Genomic DNA, 7392 nt, shown 5'->3' on the forward strand with positions numbered 1-7392 from the left:
TTTGGCATGACAGGCATTACGTGAAATACAATGTTTGGGGGACACACACACACACGGAGACACACTGACACACACACACAGACACACACACAGAGGACTCGGGAGCAGTCCCAGGTATCTCCCAAAACTCAAGGCAGAGCAGGCACCCAGGCGCTGAAGCACGGCTGGATGCTGGGGAAAGCTTGCTGCCACCCTTACAGCCCCACGAGAGGTCCAGCAGGATGATTTACAGGCAGGGTCAGGTAGAGGAGCTGACACAGACGGGTCAGCGAGGATGGGTGCCAGCCCACAGGCTTATTGTCAGTCGACATCCAGGGAACGAGGTGGGAAGAGGGGGGAGCATGAGTCAAATTCCTTAATAACGTGAATTATAAAATCATTTCCTGTGTTAGGGGTTAGGAAAGAGAGCGCAGGACCCGGAGATCTTCCAAACAGAAAACAGCTTTTGTTAAGGCTTTTGGCCTAAGGAGTTTGAGGAAGACTGGGGGGGTGGTGGGAAGGGAAAGTGCTGGCACATTTTTGGCTGGAAGCCTCAGACAACATATTTTTTATTCTAGTCTTTATTTTTCAAAATAAAATTATGGCAAAGCAGCAACAAAGAGGGGGGAAGAGGGTGAAATTAGGAGGAACAGTACCCAAGTATTTCCCACTTCTTTCTGTCCCTGCCATTAAACGCACAGGGTCTCCTTTATTATATACAGTAGCAGGATTAAGTCAGCAGCCCAAAGGCTAGGAATGCAACAAGTTTCTTTCATACTTATTGATCCTTTTTGGTTTTTTAGGGAGATTGTTTTCATGAAAGTTTAATTCACCTTTTTTAGCTTTTGAGTCTAACTGCCACACATTTTATCCTGCTTCTTTGTGAAATGCTAAATCCATCGGTAGGTTTTAGTTTTCCTGGTGTAACTTTTCAGAAACTGTATATCTGCATAGCAACCCCACTGGAGGCAGCTTATGTCACGGTATCACATGTCAGAAAGATGAAAAGAACTCCAAATCTGAGCTGCTCCACAAACTTATGTCCCCCATTCTCGGACATATATCTTCTGTACTTAATATAAGTGTCAGGAAGGCAACTTCAAGGCCAGAGAGGTGCAAAGTTTTATCTTGGAGATGACAAAAAAGAAAAAATTGCCTCAATTCAGCCTTATGCTGACAGTCAAGTGAGAAACAAAGATTGTCTTTTTCCTCCTCTCCCCACTCCCCCTGACCCCCACCTCCCTGTGTCCCTGTTGTCTGCTTCCAACTGCAACCTGAGCCTGAATCCTGAGCCCAGTGTCCAGATTAGAGATTGTTGACTCAGATTTAGTGGTGAAATTTGAGCCAGGCCCTGTTGATGGCACAGCCTTGAAGGAGCAGGTTTACTTCAAGCCAAAAGAGAGATTACATGTCAGACGAGAGCCTGCCTTTTCTTTATCACAAACTTCCTGATCTCCCTCTGTTCTAACAGTGTGTGTGTGTCCCCCCGCCTTGTGCCCATTTTCAATTCCTTCTATAGGGTGTCATAAATCAGGAAATTAGCAAGTGTGTAGCTGCCCTTTGCCACAGGCAGAGACAATGAGCTTGCTGTGTTTTTAACCAGTGGGTAGCACTTAACGTAATCAATGGAGAGCTACGTGCAGAAAGGATGAAAAATTTGGTCTCGGTCTGACCACTTACGGGGCTTTTCTCATCACCCAGGCAAGCTGCTTTTATGAGAATATGACATGCCCTAGAAGCTTGCTCTCCATTTTGCAGGAGAGTCATTAAAAGAAATCATTACATGTTTTTTTTTGTTCCTTGGCACACACGCTGCTTTTCCTTGGCTTCTGATTTCATCCATCTTTCAGGCGCTTCGTGCCTTTAGTAATTTATGTGCAAGATTTTTCCAAACCTCCAAATGTTTTTCCATTTGGCAAACTGTGGAAGCCTCCACAGAATGTAACTGTAGAGTTTTCTTGTACTTCAAAACATGAGCCCTGTTAACACAAAGATGCATCTAATACTTGTAATCCTGTACATAAAAGCTATAAATTCATCTAAGACAATCAAAGACATCATTCCTTCTTCTGAGTCTTTACCAGCCTTGCTGCTGTAACCCCTTCCTTGATCTACGAAAGGAGAATTTCTCTATGAGCATTGTTGTTTTCTTTAACTATAGCTTTTGGAAGCTTTATAGTACCATATGGAGAACCATTTTATTCTGCTGCTGTAGCTTTCTCAGTGCAGGCTATAAATTAGATAATTTTCCTCGTGTCTGATAGCCACACACTATCAGTCAGACACATTTGCTCCCACCGGAAAATCCAGGAGAATTCAAAAGAAAGAGATAATCTTCCCACCGTGTAGAATCTAATGGAAACTTTTATTCCCTACTCTAATACTTACAACAGTTGATTTAAAAAAATGTACTATGTATTTCGCCGTCCATTAAGCTCACAGGTTTGTAGACTGCTTTTTACGGAAGTCTCCTCACATTGCTCCTGTCCAGCCCCTGTCTTTTGACAGGGATACATGCTGGAGGATACTCTGGCTGGGCTTTTTAAGGGCTCCTAAGGGGATCAAGCACTCCTATGCATTTTGGGGAGACTTAAGGAGGTCACCCAGCAGGGTAAGCATGGCCTCAAGAAGCAGTTAGGCTGCCATAATTTGCAATCTGGGCTGCTGTGGCTTTCTTTGGGAATGCAAACCCAAGGGGAGATTCATTAAATGTTTTTGATAACGCAGTCCAGTGAGTGACATCCCTGAAATAGCAGGGTATGTAACCATGAGAAAAGAGATCTTTTTTCAGCCATCCATGCTCCTGGGAAATTATCAGACACTGAGGCACAGGAACAGTATCTTTGCTTTTATTTGTTTATTTTCAAAATCCCTAAGTAGTTTACAAGGTTGCACTATAAAATACTTTCATTTTCTGGAAGTCCCAACTGGACCAAGTTCCTGAAAAAAGAGTCTGTTTTGCCAGCAGAAATTGGTCCAGTTCAGGCCTAAGGTATTATTTACACAGAGTTGTGCTCCATCCTTGCCTTCTCGGCATGTACTGCACTGCTTGACCTGGAAATAAATTCTCAGTGAGACTATAGAATAACTGGTGGGATAAGTCGCTTCAACAGTTCTTCACCCAAACTCCTGCATCTAAACTGAATTTACATGGGAAGAACTTTTTGTATTTCATTTAAGAAAGGACATCTCTGATGTCTGCCAGTGCAAATCCTCCAGAATCAGTCTGGCACAGAAGAGAGGTGAATCAGACCAGTGGCAGGGACTTCTTTTTTAAAGAAATGAGGCTGAATGCTGAGAGCCTTGACAGTCCATTCCTGTCTTAGTGTCTATCTGTGTGAGTCCAAAGAAAGCAGAGAGAAGGGTCAGTGAAATTCTTCCAGCCAGCACTGCTGTGATGGAGAGCAGAGTTAGTCTCTTATATGTCATTCCTCAGACTGCCAAACTCTGGTGACAGCTCTCTGAGACACACATGACATCCGCATTAACAGCTGAAGATGTCATTGTGATCTGAGCTATTATGGTGAATTTATTGCTGTTATATCACTTTAAAATAAACTATTCCCTGACTCGATCAGATTAAGAGTACTTTATCAGTGTGGGCGTGAGGCACACTTTCTTCTTGTAATTTCCTTTGTCTTAAGTGACTCTAGACTTTTGCTTACCTTATTGGGTTGATAAACTAGCATACTCTATTGTCAACATGCATTAAAAAACAATACTTAGCTGTTGAGGGAGAGAATGTGTGGAAAACACCAAGGATACCAGGACACAAGTATGTGTTTTGCCCAGGCTATTAAGCGGCAGCATTTTACCATTTGCACAGCTCTTTTTTGAACCTAGTTTTTGTTTTTGACTGGCTGAGTGCTTTTCCTGCTCTCTCAAACTCCTCTGCATTGCATCCAGTTTGCTCTTCCAGAACTGATTGACTACTACAGCAGGTCACCACCCCTGCTGAAATCAGCCAACAAGCCGACCATAACCCCAGCAGATGTTTGTGGTTTATAGGCCAAATGAGGGCCCAGCAGACCAGTGAAATACCAGCACCACAGATGTGGAACCTGGCCACTTGACACGAGCAACACAAAGCCCCGTCCTGCCCAGCCGGGCTGGGACTTCCAGAGGAGCAGAAGGTCTGAGAGACTAATTAGCCTGCAGAGCCAACACACTGGCCTATGCTCCATCATTCTGATTGGCACAAAGTCCTTTAATGAAACGCCACATGAGTGAAGTCAGATGAGGCCCCTCTGTAACTTCACCTTGGAGTCTGGCAATCACCTGAGTTCATGATGTCCCCAGAATGTGCCAGTCAGCTCTGCCAGGCTCTGCCACTCACCCCAGCTGGGCTGGGGATGGCCAGCCAGCCTCATTACCACAGTCTGCACTGCTCCTGTGCTCCGAATACAAAGTGGGGACATATAACCTCATGACACGTCTGAGAAAAAATGTATGTCGGTTTTTTTTCTTTTTCTTTCTTAGTTACAGATGCTGCTGGTAATTACTGAGGAAAAGAAAGACCGTCAGGTCTTAGCAGGACCCCAAAGAGATGGAGGATGGCATAGTCCATGTTCAGCCAGCCTCTTTTGTCCAAAGTACGTTCTTGTGCTTTCTGACAAGACAGACACAGATGATCTTTGTGGTTAATTTAACTCCCGAAATCTCCAGGGCGCCTTGTGGTATAGATTGCCGCTGGAACATCGGGAATGTGTGGTTCAAAGAAAAGGTGGGGGAACAGCAGCGGCGTTGAGAACCCACTGCCAGGCAGAGAGAGACCCCGAGCCCGTGTCCTGCTGCCTCAACGGGCCTTTTCCCACGTCCCAGTTCTGGCGCCGAACGATGTGGGCCAACACGGAGCCTTTCCACGCGCCGGGTGGCGGGGCTGAGGGGCGGGCAGCGGCAGGGATGCTCTTTGGGGGATGAACGGTGTCCGAGCGAATGCGGCTCATCCCGGCCCGCCCCTCCGGCGCCACCTGCCGGCCGCTCCCGGCGGCACCGCGGGCTCCCGGCGGGAGCTGCCCCGGGCGGCGGCGGCGGACCGGGATCCCCCGCGCCCATCCCGCCGCAGCCGCGGCCCCCGGGCCTGAGGAAGCTGCGGCCGCTGCCTGCCGCTGCCCGCAGCCCGGGGCCGACGTGCGGGCCGGCAGCCACAAGGTGTCAGCCGCGCTCCGGGCAGGTGGCCCCGCCGCTGCTGCGCCCGACGGCGGCTCCGCGGGGTGCGCAGCCGGGACCCGGACTGGGGTCGGAGCTCATGGCTCTCTCCGCCGCTTCTCGCCATGGAGTGATGGATGGCGAGCGACGCCTCTTGCAGCCCCTGCTCTCAGGATGGCTTGCAAGCCGTCAGATGTCGGCCGTGGGTGATGCCCGGGGCTCTGCGGGGTCCTGAGGATATGAAAAGCTCGGAGTTTAGGGTGAATCCATCGAAGCTGCGGAGGAACCTACTTGCGTCAAAGGCATTGAAATCTCTGAGGGGCTTCAAGGAAGCTAAGCACTTCAGTAGGAATTAGGGACCCAAATATTATCAGAGTGTGTGTGGTTTAGGGGCAGAAGTGCCACTGCAGATCTCTGGGATCAGCATTGCCATGTTTCGAACTGGCAGCGCAGGTCCACTGGCCCTGAAACGTGATCACCAGAAGGTTTGTGGGGCTGCGGGGTTTTACACCCGCTGCGGGCAGGTGCGTCTCTTGCAGGGCTGCTCTAACGGCACTCTTGGTCTCCAAAGGAATGACATTGCCAAGGTCCCTGCCATGGGATACCTCTCATTCCTGTAGGCAGTCCTGCAGGCTCCTGTTCCCCAGGCCTTGATTCTCTGCTGGGAAGCTATAACACAGGGTCTGGCAGCTCCAATAAACCTGGAGTCAGTGAGCTGGTGGATTTGGCCAACATGATCCAACAGCTCTTTGTAAAAATTAAGTGGCTCTGTTGGAGACCAGTATGTACCATACTTAAAATAAGTCTCCTTTTATTGGTAAGAGACAGGAAACAACAGTGTGATTAACTTATTCCTAAAGTATGTGCTTAACTCATGGAAATAGAGAAGCTTTTTTTTTTCCTGCTTTGTGTGTAGTTATTTATGATGTCTACTGAGGAGCCAGGTCCCAAAACAGTGTTCCTTGTCCCCCAGGTAAAGAGCAGGAAACTGATTTCTCACCTGTTCTTCATTATGAACTCTAGAGTTCATTGCAGATTGACGTTGGCCTCTACTGTGCATAAACCTACAGCTACCCCTTTGCAGGACTGTGAGTGGTTAAATGATGTCTCAGAAAATCCTTTGTCTGCACCTGGAAATGCAGATCCTGGAAAGGAAAGCACAGCACATTTAAAAGGAAATCATCCTATTCTGTGAATGCATCCAAAGAATCCTTTACATGTGATGATTTCTTGGATTAGCTCTGTTAATCCCACATGATGTCAGGATGATCCTCCATGGCTCTCCTTTTGAGTTATGCTTGTAGAGCAGAGGGTGAAGGCTGCTTCCCCCATGTATGGTCTGTTACAGCTAGAGAGCTGAGATGGTGTTTTTGGCAGAGGATAACTCTGGATTGTGCTTCCATGTAACTGCTTTTATACTCTGTTCTCTAAATTTAAGCACAGAGAATGCCTCACTGAAGAAGTTTCCTCTTCTCAAACACAAAGGCATATGAGGGTTTCCTGCATATCTTATTCCATAGAAACAAAAACAAAACCAAAGAAGATATATATAAATAAGCTTTCTTGTAGGATGGCCTGAGTCAGGTGGCGTGTGCAAGGCACCACAACCTTCAAGAGAGAAACTAATAGAAGGAATTTCACTTTAGGATCAAAATTAACCTATATTGGATGTAGAAAGCAACTTGAAAGATAAAAAGAAACTAAAAAATGCTATTTCTTCATGTCCAAAGAGTTATTATTGTAAATGTGAACAGAGAGAAACAGTTATTTCCACAGCTCTAATAAAATTACAGAAGGGGTGTAGATCTTTAAACAATAGTTCCCACATACTTCTTTGGGATTTTATCTTTAAGAAGTTCAGTAAATTTTCTGTATCTTTAGCTGAACTGTTAATCCCCATAATTGAAATTAATTAACAAAGTACCAAAAACCACTATCTTTAAAAGAAAAGAAAAATTAATTCATGAATTTGGATTCCCAGGCCAAATGGGATACTTTTCTGCACCTTTTTTTTCCTCTAGGAATCCTTTTTGAAAAAGTACAAGAAATATTTGGGGTGAAGGGCTGTGATGCTGTTCGTTCGAAATACTTCTCTGCCCCTGTCCTGCCCATGTCCTTGACAGTCCCTTTATTTTTATGGCTTTCCCCACCTTTTTCTGACTCAGAGGGGAAACGGACCTGATCTTGCTCAGCAGGCAACACTGGGGAAAATAATGCTGTGACGCCTAGGCCACCTACTTAAAGGTGCGTGCATCTTTATGGCTG

This window comes from Corvus kubaryi, unplaced genomic scaffold (genome assembly GCF_017639235.1).
Source record: "Corvus kubaryi isolate FWS band 111438036 unplaced genomic scaffold, C.kubaryi_AGA036_p1.0 split3-73, whole genome shotgun sequence".
In the NCBI taxonomy this organism is placed as follows: Eukaryota; Metazoa; Chordata; class Aves; order Passeriformes; family Corvidae; genus Corvus; species Corvus kubaryi.